General features: G+C 43.7%; 1 protein-coding gene across 2 annotated transcripts in view; it reads left to right on the top strand.

Annotated features, from left to right (window-relative positions):
* The window catches only part of TTC29 (tetratricopeptide repeat domain 29), a 1,778,411-nt gene that overhangs the window by 1,254,579 nt on the left and 505,823 nt on the right, over nucleotides 1-18,009 (top strand). The window lies entirely within an intron of this gene.

The raw sequence follows: 18,009 nt of genomic DNA, 5'->3' as shown, positions 1-18,009 counted from the left end.
TTTAGAATTCCTTGATCTCTGTTATTTCTTTAAGTATCTCTTCAAGCCCTTTCTTGAATGTATCCAATGGAACTAATGTTTTTATTTCATCTTCCATTGTTATAAGTCCAGTAGTAATTTTGTCTGGCATCTCTTTAGCCATGTTGATGATCAAGATCACACAATCACGGCCATGTTTATTTACTATGTAGCTCCATTGGAGTACAACATTTTTGTTATCAAGGAACAATCTGGGTTCATTATGAACTATTAGCCCTGATTAATGAGCGCCATCATGAAGATACTCCATGATGATGGAGCCATGTAATTCTGTTCTTATTAAATGTTTTTTCAATTGTACAAGTTCATCCCAGTTGCTCAGGTTCGATATGAAGGATCCATCTCCCTCTATTGCAAAACAGATGATTTAGCTAACAACTTGTTAACATAGTCATTATAGCTATTGACCTTACCTGAAGCCATATTGTATATTGCGATACAATAGCTTCCTTCAGAGAATGAGTAGGGATGTCGAACACACCGTGTAAACCAGGTACAAACTTGACTAAACTTGTCTCTCGGCTTACCGCCATGCTTACTATTCTAAACTTGTAGAGAGACCCTAGGAAGAAATAGTTGTCTGGGTCGTAGCTGGGACTATAAACTATACATAACAAAATGGACCTGAACAACTCTGCACTGTCAATGTGACTGATATCTTAATTAGAAAAACAGGGTGCTACTTAATAATTCACCTGTTTATAATCAATATCTTCATAATTTAGTAACCCTGCTCCAGGGAAAACCACAAATTATAGAAAATATTTTATTAACATTCAATTGTCATCAAAACACATGCATAAGAAACATATATATTTTTTAAATATACAAAAGAATTTAGCTGCAAAGTGACTCGTGCAACACTCTTCCACAAATGCATTACACTGAAAAGATTTATTTTAAAGAAAGAGAAACATAGATCAAAGCTATCTGCTACCGAAAATGCAAGGTTATGTTTGGGACACGTGCTAGTTATATGTTGTGCCACCCTATTTAGGTTTTGCAGTACCAATGCTACTAATCTGTAGCTCACAATAACATTCAATGCATAGTTATATCAGCTGCTTCACAATGCAGTTCATATTAGACCAACATGTCGTTCTTCCTTGCCTACACTCTCTGGGATTGGGATATTCTTGATTACAATCAATGGATATAAATGCTGTAATACTGTCGAGTAAAGTCACCTAGAAAACAGTGCAAAAATAGCTATGATTAGTGTTGTTCTTTTAATCCATCATATCAGCACTCCTCAAAAAATCAATACATTGAGAGGGGCTTACCACCAGCTTTCAGAATGTTCAAAAACAGTGGGTCTTAAAAATAGACAATTACCTGTGAATACGGACAAAAAAACAAATGGTGTGTTTCAACAACATACTCACTTACAAGTGCATGACAACATCGCTGCCTGCATCCCCCCCCCCCAATCTGGGTGTCACTATATTCACTTACTTGGACAAGGACTGATGGTTGAAATTCTTCAACATATGCCAGAGTTTGTGCATCTAAATTATTCCAAAAAGGTTATTTATTCCATATGGTATCTGCTGTGTGGTAAAATCTACATAGGGAAGACAGATAATTGTCTATTTTTAACACGCCGTTTTTGAACATTCTGAAAACTGGTTAGCATGACAGACGAGGAAGAGGGCTTTGGAGGAGTTCAATTGTAAAAGTCAGACATGTCCAGCTAATAGGTTTCACCATGGTCAGGTAATTAAAGTGAAGGACTCACACATGCAGCCATTTAACAAGTCCCAGGTGTATAACAATGATGACTGCCAAGCAGAGGGAGGGAGATGGCTTGGAGAGAAGGACGTGGCTTATGGAAACGGAGCAGGCTGGAGAGGAACCGGCTTGAGGGAAGGCGTGCTGAGCAGGAGTGCGAGGGATACGCTGGGCCAAGGCTGTCCCCGAGAAGGTCGAGATTCCTGCAGTCCTCCATGCTCGGTGTCCACATCAGGAGCTGAGGGGCAACGGAACCTCCTGAGTGCCATAGGTCTCTGAGTGAGAGGTGTTCTCATTAGCTCCCGTCGGGGAAGAGCAGAGCTAGTTGCTGAAGAGGCCGGTGAGCACTGCTCGCTGTGGCTTCCGCGAGGAAAAGGCAGAGCGAATAGAAGCCAGGAAGCAGAACCAAGAAGCCTGACGGAGCGGCCGGTTAGCGGTGAGTGAAAAGAAGGGAACACTCATACCGGGGTGCTCTGGGGGCTGAAAACAAGCATGTCTGAATACTGAAAAAACTGAAAATTCTTTCAAATGCCACAGAAGGCCAAATCAAGTGGTTCTGAATAACGAACAAGCTACAAAGTATTACAAGTACGTTTGAAAGTTGCAACAAGCATTATTGAATACTGAACTAACTAAAAGATATGATGAGCATATTTGCCAAACAAAAGCAAGTGATGAGCACTTAAGCGCTTTTATGAATAAATTGAAAGCATGGTGGTGAAAAGGGGGTAAACACCACGGAATGAGTTGTATGCGATATAGGTTATTGCGATACCAAAAAGATTTCCAAGAAGAATGTGAAAGAAATATTGGCCAAAGATACAGGAGTCCTAAGGGACTGCATATTAAAAGAGAAAACCTGTGTTGGCAAAAACCTGAAAAATATAGAAGCATAACAGTGCATAGGGTGATCGGTTGTGTGACATTTTGTGGGTGGACCGAAAACTGCACCTAGACCGAGTGTACACTATTTGGAAAGAGCCAAGGAAAGCAAATGTGTGAAGAAGCTTGTATGTTGCAACACTTGCTGAAGTGAATGGTAAATGCAGAAACAATCAATCGATGCAAACTATTGAAAAGCCTGGATGACCAAGGAGTTGAACCGGTACTGTTTTGAAAGTTAGAACACATGGACTGATTGATTTTGGTTTTGGAAGTTGGAAGAGCTGAAGTCTTGGAGAAGGGAACCCCAAGCCTTTGTGGACTGTGTTGAACTCTTGAGTAGGGGAACCCCGAGAACTTTTTGGAACTGTTATGAACTTGGGGGAAGTGTAAGACGAGTGTAAGCTAAAGAGCTGGAAGAAGCTCGGAACTTTGTTTTAACACTATTTCTTTTGTTGCTGACATCCCTACATATTGTATACATTTAGTTGGGAGGGCAAGAATAGGTTTTTGACACAGGCAGACTTTTTGAATTTACTGACACAGAGTATCCTTAGTTTTCTTTAGGTAGGAAAATCCCACCTTAGCACAGGGCAAGATAGGCCTTACTCCATCCTGACATTTAAGTAAAATAAAGCTTTTACTTAAAAAGTTGAATCTATTGTCTGTGTCTTACTTCCTGATGTCTTCACAGTTTCCAGCTACTGTCTGAGCTCAGCCTGTTGAGTGTTCCTGAGGCTTTGCGGCCCGTGCTCAATTTAAGAAGATGGCTGCCGAGTTACACTCTTGTTTCTGTGTTAGACAGCTATATTTGCGTGCCGTTCATGTTGCATTCACCTTATAAATTAATGATGTTAGTGTTCTTCATGTCTGTGGATGCAATGTTAATTTTCTTCATGTCTAAATGCATATATTACCTAATGTTCATTTTCTTCATGTGGAGTGCATATTTGCTTCATGTCTAGTGCATGCTTTTCTACTGATACAATGTTAGTTACAACATTAGTTTGAATGCTTTTGTCATCTTCAGCTCACATTGTTCCCAAACCCTGCTGTACCTGCGAGGGTTAAGGGTGGAACCGCTGTCTCAGTGAATAACCTCTCTCACCTTTGCGGTATTGAGGGAGGGGAGGGGCACCAAAACCTCCAGAGTGCCGCAGGTCTCTGAGAGAGAGGTGCTCTCAGAAGCTCCTGCCGGTGAAGAGCAGAGCTATGCGCTGCAGAGGGCGGTGAGCGCTGCTCACTGTGGCTCCCACAAGGAAAAGGCAGAGTGTATTCATCTGCCTCCCAACATCATTGTGATATGATATGTAATTTATAACACGACTGTACACAAGTGTTTCTAGGCATGCAAATTGCAGGAAGGAGGAGGAGGACATGGGAGAGGGAAGGGGGAGGTGCAATTTGGGCAGCTTTCCTCTGAGTTAGTGCAGCCAGGGCAGCCCAGCTCTGGGTAAGTGCAAGGAGTCAAGAGACTGTAGAGGTTATAGTTACAGCCCCTAAGTGTGCTGTAGGCCCGGAGGCATTGCAGGGAAGACTGATCATGGTACCCAGTGAAACCCTGAGGGTAGCTAACCAACCAGTTAGTGCAGCCAGACAATGGATATTGTCTGGCAAATGCCAGTGTAATACCTTTTACACAAGTCGAAACGGTTGGCTTGTGATTGCTTGTTTTAGAATTCCAGTGCAAGGAACAGATGTGAGGACAGCAATATTGCTTTTAGAACTACTGGCTGAAAATACACACTCATTTACAGAGGCAATTAAGTCATTAAACACTCAAAAGATTGCTTAGATATAACACAAGCAGGCCGAATACAGCACAAAGTTTGATGTTACTTTATGACAAAGCTACCTCAAAGAGTACCAAAGAGGTTATGTTTCAGCAGGGATAGGGCAGGTAGTTGGTGGGAATACCATAGGGACTAACATGGCAATGGATGGGTAAATGACCAAACACGTCCATAGAATGTGTCCCTCCAAACATCCTTTCTCAATCTGTGGTTCAATGCAATCATTCTGGCTTATACCTAATAACCTAATTGAAAGTCTTACATCATATCACTTTTTGATTTTACTACACTCGCCCTCCAGAATTACATTTTTCTTACTACTATTCTTATTGTTTGTCTCAAGTAGTTCATGCAGCAGAATATATATTTTGAATGTAATTTGAAAGGGCCTTCAGTCTGATGGATGTAAGGCTCTGAATCAATCATAACCACTGCCATTGCTTTGGTCAGCCTTCCATACCATTGTTTGCAATTCAGTCTTGGCTACTGTGCAACTAATGTGAGCATCCCTGCCCAAACTGCTGGACCAGAAGGCCTAAAAATGCTTGCAGTGGCTTGTGTTCATGTGAATGTAATTTGTCAGGGTCCTCCACTGTTTATGCACCTGCTGCAGAAATCTGTGTCCAAGCATCATTACCTGCCATTTATTATTTGCTACAGTTAACCATCTGATTCCCACACAAAAAAGTACTTTAAATTACAGAAATCAATTTGATAGGTTTGAAAAAATAGCTACCTTGTAAATGCGATGATTGAAATGTAAGTAAAATGAAAAATGCAGTTAGAAAAGCAACACAGGATCTTGCTAGATAGTTGTAGGCTGCCTGCTTGAGCAAGTGTACTACCATACTTAGAGGTATGAATGGCCCTCCATCTCTCTGGTCATTTCTGGTTTCGTGGCTGTGGGGCATAAATCATTGTCCAAGGAAAGCACACAAACCTTGACTGAGCCTCCTGAAGAGCAGCCCCTCAGAATGCTAATGGTTATATCCCCCCTGCCAGCAACCCTCCTAGCTCCCCGTGGCAGCTAACACCACTGACCAGGCCTCCATTCAAGGGCAGCGCTAGGGGTGGTCTTGGGGGGACCTGGTCCCCCCTCGCTGGACCCGAGTCTGCTTCACACATAACTACACCTGCACACGCTCGGGACACAGCCTGGATCTCATTCTAGCCGCAGCACTGTCTCCCACAGGTGAAGTCGTCATAACATTGCACATCACTTCTTCCTAACAACCCAAAGCAACTAGTGGCAAAGCGCAAAGATCTTGGCTGTCATATCAAGTGCAGAGTCAAATGCCCAAAGAATGCCATCAGAATGCTTGTCTGTTCCGAGATTGTCCACACCATCATCTGGCTGTCAGGATGGTTCACATGAATGTTCCCAATGGTACTTTGTTTCACTGCATTTTCTCCTGGGGTTCTCCATTATTGTCCACTCCTGGATATCTTCCATCATTCCAGTAGTTCACTCCATGGTGAAGTATTCCTGCTGTTGACTACTCCAAGGTATTCCCCACTTATATTTCTCTCCACTGTGGCATGGGCAACACTGTTAGGATGTTTTCCTACATTTTTGTGCTCCACTGTGATTTTAATCCTAGGTGCTACATGTTGTCTATTTCGAGGGTTCCATCCAGCCCCAGGGTCACCCTAGCGCCTCACAATAGTGTTTCCTGAGGTACACCATTACATCAGCAGCATGGCTACCCCGATATGATACTCCAGATCTGGATTCTCTTCACAATGGTGTGCCCGATATTTGCCATTACATCAGCACGGCTAAACCAAATAACAAACTCCAGATGCTTGCTCCCCTCACTAATACTCAAATTTTACTTTCCACTCATACAAACTGTTAAGGATTTCAATCAGGCGACGCACACTTTAGTCTCAGCTTGGTATGCAGCACTCGACTGAAATGCCTATTTTTTGTTTTTATTAGATTCAATATTGAGATGGTACACCACTCATATCACACCCCCTTTTCAAATACCCCGGGTCACAATGGACCATGAACCAGGCTGGTTGGTAAAATATAATATTTATTTATTAAAATCCAAAAGAAATCACACACTTTTTACTATGGGGCAGCAATCACCAATGGAGTGATAGTTATAAGTGAGAATGTGAGAAATGCACTGGGTTTGACTTTAGTGGAGTACATACAAAGCACAACAGGATAGAAGCACTTTTGATTTAGGACAGATAGCACACAAGTTCGAATTTCCCCCTGCGATGTTCCCTCAACCCACAAATAATCAATTATGATTGGATAAACAGGAGCAGCAGATAATCAGGAATGAGAGGCAAGAAGCAGAATCTAAATCTGACCTTCCCTCCCAAATAAGAGAGAAAAACTGATTTCAAACCCCTTGCAATGTGATGAACTGACCCTCGGACATGGATGAATAAAATACTGAATGTGTGCAAAAACCTTGAAATAAACACAGTTCTTCACTAAAGCAACAATGTAAAGGTGCTAACAATCACAAGCAATGAATTAGCAAGAGCATACAGTTAAAAAAAATGAATGTAATATTTAAAACAGTTTACAATCAAAATGACACGTTGGAAATTTTGCAAATATTTCCAATTGCTGTGTAAATTTACTAAAACGGTTTCTTTGAAAAACGGGTGAAATATTTGTGTTGGGGGGTAGCTATAGATCACAGGTACACTATGGAAGTGAAAGTAAGTCTTTAGCTGGTAATTTGAATTAGTTATGCAAGATATAAGAAGGTGCACTTTGAGTAAATGAAGGCGCGAAAACGGAAAGGAAATCAGGTTGTGGGATGAACAGTTTACTCTACACTAGAGTATTCAGGCTAGGCCACCAAGAAGGGACACTGTAAGCTCCATGGTTGATTCGCGAGTTCAACACCCTGACCCCAGCGCCCACCCAGGCAGACCCAGTCCAATCACTCAAAATAGGATTAATAGCTTGGGATTTCACAAGACAAAATTATTAAAGAGATGGCGCTAGCACTAGAAATCAATAGCAGGATGGCAAGAATGATTTTGACAGTTTGAACAATGTATCAGGATAAGGATAAGGTGACTTAGAAAGTGGGATGAGAACAAAGATAAGATAGGCTATCGGTCTAGGTGGGGTGGCAGTTGATACAGTCCACTTTTTAGTTTTTGGATTTGGACAGTCAACGGTTCAGTCACTACACGGTAGGGCACCTGGCAAAGCAGCTGGGCAGTTCTGGCTGCCGGGTAGCACTTCTAGACTGGTAATTCTGGTCACTGGATACTACAGGTTAGCTAGATGGCAGGATTGCAGCAAGCAGGCAGTTAGTGGAATCAGGATGCTTCCCCAAAACACCACAGCTTTTCCCTTTGGTTATTTGGGAATTTTAGTGGTTTTCAAATTTGAGGCCTTGCTGAGCAGGATCAGCAATGCTTGGGTTTTGGAGTGGGCCCTGGAGTAGGATCCGCAATTCGTTCCCTTATAGTTGGATTCTGGATCAGGAAGATGATTGGTACAGGAATGCAGTGCAGGAAATCGGGAAGAGTGTCTGTCTGGAGTCCTGTCAGGACCCTTTATATATAGCATAGTGACATCATTGACTATATTGCTGGGCCGGCTTACCTAAGCACGCCTTTAAACAACTGGATTGGACAACCAATGTTGGTTGCCCCTTACCGGGTTGTACCCAGTTTATGAGGTTGTATTTTATGATGAAAAAAGACTTCCCACAAACCTTTTTGCAAAAAATCTGTCATATCAGTATTTATCCCTTTGTACAATGGTGGCACCTTAATAAATTGCATATTCAGGTCACATGTTTTATGTAAAGGACAGCCGTCCAATCCTGTAATCTGTGAGACATTACTTTGGACGGTTACTACTTTTTGAACATTTTAAGCATGAAAAGTTCGGCCTAAAATTCAATTACTTTATACATATGTGGGGTTGAACGTAAGGTATGCAAGTCTAAAAATGTACATTGGACATGTATACTTTTGTGGTAATCTGCAATATGTTGCTACTTGTGTTCCCTATGCAGCAATGAAACCTATGACGTCTTAAAAGAAAGGCCATAACATTTCTTCTAAACAGTGAAATATTTACATTTTTCCAAAGTCCTGCTGCAGAGATAAAAGTCTTTACATTTTTATTCATGAAATAGTCTTTAGAAGCAAATGGCAGTCTCTTTGTTCCTGGGTCCATTTTTTTTCTGTCCTTCACTGCTGCCAACTGTCATTTGCTTCAGAGCATGGTGAGGTTTTCTCAGCTTAATTGAAGTTTTTATTGCCCCTTCACCACTTCACAGGTTAGTCTCCCAGGACTTCTACTGTCCCAGCCTGGAGCACAGATGAATGTCTGACGAGCGTGTGAACTTTTTTTGTCCTGGAAGTTTACAGTGTGCCTCCCTTCATAGGGGGAAGTTTCAAAGCTGGCACTTGAATATTTTTTTATTTTTTGGAGCTTGCAAACTCAGCCCATGTTTCTTAATCTTTATTTTCTTATTTTGAGTCTTCAATTAAAACAAACCTGTGGAATAAAAATAGCCTATGTGTGTATTATCACCAGCCACAAACCCCTTCACATTGCTACGTAATGGCAGGCTTTCCTTCAACAGTTTACTTTTTAAATAGGCCATTTTTTTTTCTTCAGTCAGCAAAGCCCATTTGTGCACGTGTTGAAAACTGCTAGCATTTCTTCCTTTAAATTCGGTTTGGCATCTGTCTTTCCAATATGGTTTACACAACAGTCTGGACAAGGCAAAGCTCTCCATAAGATTGACATGTGTACATACAGCTCTGATCCCTTCTCAAACAGGGACTTTGACGCTTTTTAGCCAAAGCTAAGCGCTTTTCCGTGTTTGGTGCAGTACAGCTTTTGTTGGTTTTCAGGTTTGGCTCGCACAGACTGTCATTCTGGAATAAGGCTTGGTTTCTCTGAGGGACATTGGGATATGCATTGGTGTGGCATGGCCTTATTAATCACAGTGGTTGGAGGAAGAACAGATGGAAATAGTGTCAGAGCAGCATTTTTAAAGGTGAAAAAGGGTTTCTTTTCAATGGATATGTTGGCTTTTTCAGCAAAGCAACGCTGCTTTTTCCCCTTTCTTCCTTTTATTTATGTCGGAACACACTGGCAGTCTCCTTCAATGTGCCACCTGGTTCCATCCTGCCCGATGTGTGCTTGGCAGGACGGTGCCACAATTTTTGTTGTTGTTGCAACGCGGTTTTGAGCCATGGCTCTCACAGGAGCCAGCGCAACCCTTTTGTGGTTGTTTCTGTGCAAATGCATCTTAGTGATGTGGGACAATGTCGTTGAGTGGGTCAATGTATCCTACACATCCCCCCCGAATTCTCCTGGGTTTCCACTTCAAGGGAGAGTCGGGCAAGTGGGATTTCTTCTTTGGACAAATCAGGCTCAGGCAGGTATGAGTACGTCTTTCATCAGATAATGGTGCGTCCTGCTCCTCTCATTCTCTCTGGTCAGAACATGGCACGACACCCCAGCTTCCTCTTGGATCTTTCTCTCATGGTGTGGAGCGACACTCCCGGATCTCCTTTGGTTTCTCCCTTCCAGGTAGCGGGGAGGCCCTCCTTTGTCTTTAGATAAGCGCAACCAGCATGAAATCTATGAAAGAGAACACAAACCGGTTATGACAATTTCCCACTAACTGCCCACCAATCGGGTTGACAGCAGTGGGATACACAGGCATTCAATGATAACAACTGATAATGAAGAAAAGGGTTTATAGTCATAAAGTCAAATGAAATAATATCGAAAATCATAATGTCTACAACAAAAAGTCGAATTTTATTTTTGGTTGTTTTTTGTTCGAACTGGGGGGGTTCTCCCAAACCCCCCTTTTCTTTGTTTTTTGTTTTTTTGTTTTACCCCTTTTTTTTAGCCCCGGAACCCAAAAAAACATGTAAATTAAAAAATAAAAAATTTGACATTGTTTTTCCCCGACATTATTCTTTAGACATTTTTGCAATTCGATATTATTTTTTCGACATTATGACTGCACACCGAAGAAAAGTACTCCCTGTTACATAATTATATTTATCAATCCTATCGGCTCCCTTCTGGTTCTTCTTTTCCTTATTATCATGTTTCCGATGTCTCCTCTGTTTTATTCTCTCTGGGCTCCTAAATTTGTTGCAAAGTGTGCCTAGGGTGACAACTCTTTAGCTGATTAATATGGACCCATTTCTCTTCTGTCAATTCGCCCTTGGGGATGCGGATTCTGTAGGCGACTGGTGAAATTTTGTCTACAATTTCAAAAGGTCCTCACCAGCTACACAAAAATGTGTGCTCTTTGGTCTGGTTCCTTTGGAAATTGCACAAGTAGACCCAGTCTCTTACTTGGTATTCCCTTTTGGTTGTTTTGAGATCATACTGAGTCTTCATCCCCTCTGCAGATCTTTCTAGGTTCTGCTGAGCGTACACAAAAGCATGTTGAAGGTGTTTTCTTAGGTTCTCAACATACTCATGAGTTGTGGAGGCGTTAATCAGTGTCTGCTCCTGTGTTCTATAGAGCAGATGCTGAGGTAGCACCATCCTTTGTTCAGTCATCAGCTCAAATGGAGACATCTTATTTGCAGAAGGAGGTGTAGATCTGATGGCCATCAGGACAAGTGGTAATCAGATTTCCCAACTTGGCCCAGAATCTGCCACAAACTTTTTTAAAATGCTCACAATGGTTTTATTGTACCTCTTGACTCCACCACTAGAGGACAGTGGTATGCAATGTGAAGTTTCCTTTTTACCCCAAGTATCTCCCACATCTTTGTCATCACTTTGCTGGTAAAGTGACTACCTCTGTCTGACTCAATCCTTTGGGGTAGGCCAAAACGCGAGAAGATGTGATTGATCATCAGGGCAGCTGCTTTTTTTGCCTTGCAATTTGGGGCCGGGAGATATTCCACCCATTTGGTAAACAAGCATGTTACGGTTAACATGTACTTGTTCCCCCTAGAGGAGTGAATCACAGGCCCAATGAAATATACTTTTAAATCTGACCAAGGCAGTGTCATCCCCCTCTTCTGGAGGGGAGCTCAGTGTGTGAGTGATGTTGGCTGAAATTGTGTACACACAAGATACCCCTTCAAGTATTGGTCGAGGTCCTGCCCCATATGTGGCCAGTATGCAACCTCTCGCAAGATTTCTAAAGTAGTGTGAAACCCCCGATGACCGGCTGTGGCCGCATCATGGGCGTGACTTAGCATCAGCCTTCGTAATGAGGTAGGGACCACCCACTGGTCAGAGCCAGATATGGATCTCCTTACCAACAAACCCTATTGGATTCAGAACATTTTTGGACATTTCATCAACACCCAGAGGTCCTCTTTCCCAATGTAATCGGTATCCGTCAGTGGAAAGTTTTCAGGGTACTCAATGTGTTGATAACATTTACCAATAATCGGATCCCCTTTTTGTGCCGTGATTAAATCAGCAGCTGGGGTCTCCTTACTCCATTGGGCAGTTGAGTTTATTGTGAGTATTTGTCTGTGACCTAGTGATAGCAGTGACCTGGATTTCCCCCAACAGGGACTCAATCTCAAGGAGATCCCCCTGGATGGCTCTGGTTTTGGCCATCTGATCAGTGAGGTAGTTTCCAGTTTTGTATGGCCCTCTATTCTGGAATGACCCTTGATCTTCTTCCAATAGATGGTCATCCCACTAGAGGTGACCAGATCATTACAGACACTGGAGTCATTCCAGGGTCCGCTGGGAATTGTTGTTGTAAGGATTTCGGTGCGACCACAGTCATACGAGTCCACCGCAAAGAGATGCTGAAAATCTAAGAAAACTTGTTTAAACTTTTTGCTTTTGCTTCGGAGTCTCAAAGGCATCAGCTAGGTTGACTTGCTCTTCATCCATTTGCCTGAAGCCTGGAAAGACTTCCGGTTTTGCTATCTCAGCGGCCTCCTCCAGCTGGGTGGAGAGGTCCCTGGTTAGAGTATTGACCTGAACAGAGGATTTCAGGTAGGCGAGGCTGTCATTGGGGACCTGGACGATCACCTCATCCTGCCTGATGTCACAAGTCACCTCTTACTCCCCGTAAGGGCAGGAAGAGTACACCAGAAAATTCCCCCCTTGCCGGGTGAAGATCCTGTCTGGTGTTAAGTCATTGTCTTTGGTCCTATCAGTTCATTACCTAGATCCATGGAAAAATGTCAGTCATCAACCGCCATTCCAATAATGGTGCCTGCGCCCAGAGTGATACTCCTAAGGTCCCTGTAATCTGTGTTGTGTTCTACATTGACTAATGGTGTTGGGTTTAACCCCAACCCCTGCTGTTGGAGATGGGCATTGAGGTGTACATATGCATCAGGATTTTGCAGTTTCTGACCTCTTTTAATTTTTAATTCAAGTGGGAATAGCCGTGTCTGTCCTGGGATGGTGACCTCCTCTCCAATTTGAAATTCAACTGCATACAGCAGCAATTGGGCTGACCAAAATGCTTTTTCTGAATCATCAAAGTCCATGGGATTACCCCCTAGTTGGGACCAGGCTTTGTAATTTATCAGTTCCAAGTTAATGGCAAAACTATTAAGGATGTCACTGCCTACATGGAATGCAGCAGGGACATCTCGCATGACCCAACAATTATGTACTATGCTTTTGTATCCGATAGAAATTTTGAGCATACACCGGCTAGGCAGGAGATGTCTGGAATTGGGAGTTTCCAGGCCCATTTCCCACTTATCCATCAATTTCAATGTGGGAATGGCTGGATCTTTTGGGAGCTGACGGAACATGGCTTCGCTGATGACGCTCTTACCGTTGTTCACTCACACCCGGGCGAGTACAGATTCCTTCCCCTCATTTAATGAATAGAGATAAATAACTGTTCTCTAATTTTCTGAATGTCAGCTAAACTTTGAGCTGGTTTCTCATTACTTTTTACTAAGGAATTGGAATTTTCCGATTGTAAACCAGTATAGAATTTCAAAGTATTTCCTTCCAGTGTGGAATGCTACTTGAAACTGGAAGGAAGGTTGATTTTCAGGAATTGAGAGGAGTTCCCATCTCCAGTTTGTTGTACTACAGCAATCTCTGTCACGTCAGGTATTTGTTTATTCTGGAAATGAAACTCAATATGATCAGGTTTTTGTTCAACCATGTGGCTAGTGCCATTTAAACTAACATGGTTGACACTCTGTTTCAATTTGATTGGCCTGTTAGTCTGAGGCCAGAGAGCCTTGTTCACACAGTCTATTAAGGGGACAACCTTCGCAGGATGTCATTCCCTAGTAGACAGGGTGTACCTTCTGGAGTTACGACTATGACAGGATGTTTCACCCTATGTCGCCCAATCCGCAGTCCCCTCAACAAGAATTTCATCCCATCAAAGTTCTGGAGTTGTCCAGGAAGAGGGGTGAGAGAGATCTGGTATCGCCCCCCCCTTCCTGAATTTATCTGATCAAAGGTCCTTTTTGATAGAAGAGTGGCTTGGGATCCAGTGTCCATCAGTGCCGAAAATGTACGTTGCCCCTGCACCTGGACCGGGCCATAAAATCTACCCTCCTTCTCCTCCAGGGGGCAAAAATAATGTGCTTTTTGGGCAAGTTGGGTGGTAAATGTCCTTATTTTGGACTCCGTCACAGGGGGTACTTTGGGCATAATTCTGTGTAGGAGTTTAGAAATGTGAAAGAAAAATGTTGCACTCGGAGATTCAAGGAGTCTCAGGCTCCTCATTTTCTGATTCTGGGCTGCCCTCCCCCTTTTTGGAGACAGCCCCCAGAATTGCTTTGGGAAGTTTGGGAATCCTCTTTTAATATTATGTCTTCTTGAAGCTCATTCCGGGGTTCTAGGATGGGCGATTCAGAATCAGTCCCCACTCCCACCTAGTCTTCATCTAGATCTCTTGGGACCCATTTTTCTTTGGGAGGAGTCCCCCCATCCCTGAAGGAGAAGATCTTTTTCTCAGGATCCTCTAAGGATTGTTCCCCTTCAACTTGGAGGATACTAACATCCTCCACAAACTGGGTCTTTTTGAGTTCTTTATTTCTCCAACCCCTGTCCCCTCTGTTCCTTGGGTGGCAGGTTTTCGGGGGCAGGAGATTTTGGTTCCGGTTCCTGGGTGTCCAGGGACTTTTCACGAGTGAGGAAAGAAGCTTCCTCTAGGACTTTACATCACCCTTCGCCCTGTGCCGCCTCCTCTGGAACCGGTGAATTGTCAGTGTTCTCGCCCCGTCATTGTTCTGGGGTGCCAGATCCTTGGTTTGTGGGGTTCTGAGCCACCATGTTTGTCTAAGGGTTCTGTTGAGCCCTCAACATGCGACCCAGATCCTGGATTAGGTTCTGGACCTGGCGCTCCAGTTGGGATACCTTTTCCGACTGGTACGGGGGTCTCTGGTCAACCCTAGGTGGATCACAGGAAGGGTAACTATCCCTTCTCCCATAGTACCCTGGATATTGCGAATTTTGGTAACCCTCCGTCCTTGGCCTCCCCTCTCCCGAATTGGATTGCCTTGGTTCCTGAAAGCGGGAAATGAAAGGAGGTTGTCCTGCAGGTTGGGGTTTTGTGGGTATCGAGGGAAGAAGCTTAACCCAGCATTTGGGGAATTCCTGCCCTCCTGAGGGAAGTTAGGAGGGAAGTTTCCTGGGGCAACACTTACCTGGTTGGATGCCCCCCTTGGGCTGGGGGAGTCCATACATACCCCAGGATTGGTCTGTTGCCCTTGTATCGGGAGCTGATATAATTAGGGGAGTTAGAGGTCCCATTAGTGGTATTACCTCCCAGACTGCCACCTGTTTGTGACTGGCCAGAAGACCTTCTGGTTCTTTTATTCTGCTGACTTTGTGCAGGTGTAGTTTTAGGCTCCCCCATCTCTAGATCTAAAATGGGGGCAACCTTCACCTCCGCCACCTTAGCAGCAGCAGGGGTGTTGCCTCGCTTGGGGTTTTTGTTCATATTTTTATTTTTTGCAGGGTTTTGGACCTCATAAATGCGGGTCGCCTGCTCTATGACACAGTCCAGAGTTATTTTTTCGTGGAAGTCCCTCACTAGCTGGGTCATAATATACTTGGGGAGTGCATGAAAGAAGGTGGTTACAAACTCCCTGCTATCCGTGCGCACCCTCCTAGTGGTCTGGGCAAAGGCGCGTTTGAGCTCTTGCACAAACTCTCATGGGGCCTGATAGTCCCGCACTGCAGATTATATGCCGGTTTGCGAGCCCCCTGGGGGTTTCTGTGGGCGAAAACGTGTTTCAAAATGGCCGCCCTGTAGGTGGACCATCTTGAATGGTTCTAGTCCTCCAGTCCCACAAAGAAACTGGAGTATTCAGGGGAAAATGTCCATTTTACATACTCTATACAATTTTGGTTGTCTCTCATATGAAAAGTGTCCATCATCTTCTCATAGAGCTCCCGGTGTTCCCAAACAGAATATTTCGCATTTTTATGGTAGGGGGTTATGACACTCCTAAGGGCCTTAATCTGCCTAAGGGGGTCTTTGGTCATAACTCGCTTGAGTTTGTTTGCCTTCTTTGGCTTAGTCACCCGAGTCCACTCGCCCTCAGAATCTGAGGCACCACTAGTTGAGGTCCCCTCATGATCATCTAAGCCCTCCCGGATTCTGTGAGCTTGAGAGGGCCTCACAGAATGGTGGGGCCTAGTTTCTCCACTCCTGTGGGGCACAGGAGAGTAGTCTTCTGACTCCTCCCTAGTCCCAGGGTTGGAAGAGTATTCCCCCCACTGCCCTAGTTGGGTAGAGGTATTCAGGATGCTCGTTTTGGACCTCCTTTCATCAGGGTTTTCATTAAATTGGTCCCCTGGAAAGTAATGTTCGGTGGATCTAAGTCCCTGACCCTCCTCTCATAGGAGACTTCCTTGTCAGAGACATCAGCCTGAATGTTTCGGTATCCATACAGGGATGCCAATCCATCAATTTCTGGGGGGTGCTGTTCTGTTATTTCCATCATGCTTGGGCTCTTGAATTCTGCCGGCCTCATGGTTTCTGGCTCATGTGAACCGGTAGACATGAAGCTGGCAGTGTTCACAATATTAAATGGGTTGGAGTCCCTTAGCATAGAGGTCCTTATACTATGATCAGGGGTTATCCTGTCCCTCTCTACCTGTTCGGGGTCCCTCCAGTTAAGATTAAATCTAGCACCATCTTTCTCCAACCTTGCTAGTTTCTCATTTTCAGCCCCTGCTTCTCGATGAGAAGCAAAGATCTAAGTTTTTTGCACAGCTATCAAGGCTTTACTGGCTACTATGACCTGCTCTTGTGCTGCCACTTGTTTGTTGAGCCCATCATTCTTTTCACAGAGAGCCTCGTTGTCTCTCTGCACTTCCTGTATAGTCTGGGAATACTGAGACAATTTCTGCAGCAGGAGACTCACCTCCTGAGTTTTAGAATCTTTGGTCTACGTGTTCTCTTCCAGAGCACCTTCTACCCGTCTGGCATGCTCCAATCGATCCCCATACTCTGTTTTCAGTTCATTGAGTTTCCGGAGGGCAAAATCACCCGGTAACTCTATTTTTAATTTGCTGATTTCCTGGCATAGGGCACCTCTCTCCTGACTTAGGGTGCCTCTCTGTTCAGCCAAGTCATCCCTTTGTTGCTTGGCAATATTTAATTGTTGGCGCTCCTGATCAAATTCTGCTTGAGAGTGGAAGTCTCTCATAATTAATTTATTATTTTCCTCTTTCAATTTTTCTACCTGCTCTTGCAACATGATTATTTGTCCTGAGCAGACCCTGTTCTAGGATAATTGGTGAGTCAGCTTCTGTTCACTCTATTCTAGAGAGTCAAACTTTTCCTGACACTCTAGTCTTAATGTGTCTAATTGGGCCTCTTGGTCTGCATTATTTTGCTGTTGGAGAGCCAAATCTTCTTTTAATTGTATGATGTAGTTTTCAGATTCTACCTCCAACTCCTGGCTCTTCTGTAATTTGTGTTCTGCTAAATCTAAATCCGTCTGGGGTTTATTTAACAGTTCAACTTGATTCTGCGCAAGAGTCGTGTTTTCCTCATGCCTTTCCCGCATCACTCCCATGTGGAGATACATGTAGGCCGTGATTCTGGCAATTTTGATTTGCTCCTCTTTAATTTTTGGGGTCATATATAGCCACCATCCTGCCACGTGTCCAGGTTCATGGCAGTGACCGGTTGTGTAATTTCTTGGAGCCAGACTTTTTCCATCCTGTTCTGGCCACTCACCTCTGAGAAATAGCTTGTACAGGAGGTGCTCCATAGCCATATTGATTTCTACTACAGTAATTTTGGACATGTTCTTTCTTTATTAATTCTTTCGAGGTTGATTTAATTTTAATTTTATACACAGGCCTGGTACTTAGAGTATTTGTTTTGGGGAAGCGCTTGTACAGTGTAACCCAGTATTCCCATCACACAAAGTATCACTACCTTGCAGGTTAGTCTGCTGTGTTAGACTGTTGCGGGTGGTAACCAACTCAATCGCTGGCACGAGCCCCCAAGTTTGTTAAGGATTTCAATCAGGCGACGCACACCTTAGTCTCGGCCTGGTATGCAACGAACAACTGAAATGCCTATTTTTTTTAGGTTAGATTCAAAATTGAGATGGTACAACCCCTCATATCACAAACCCTTTTCAAATACCC

This window comes from Ambystoma mexicanum, chromosome 6q (genome assembly GCF_040938575.1).
Source record: "Ambystoma mexicanum isolate Mex_15411 chromosome 6q, UKY_AmexF1_1, whole genome shotgun sequence".
Classification (NCBI taxonomy): Eukaryota; Metazoa; Chordata; class Amphibia; order Caudata; family Ambystomatidae; genus Ambystoma; species Ambystoma mexicanum.
The sequence above is the reverse complement of the archived record's forward strand: the minus strand, read 5'-3'. Positions and strand labels throughout refer to the sequence as shown.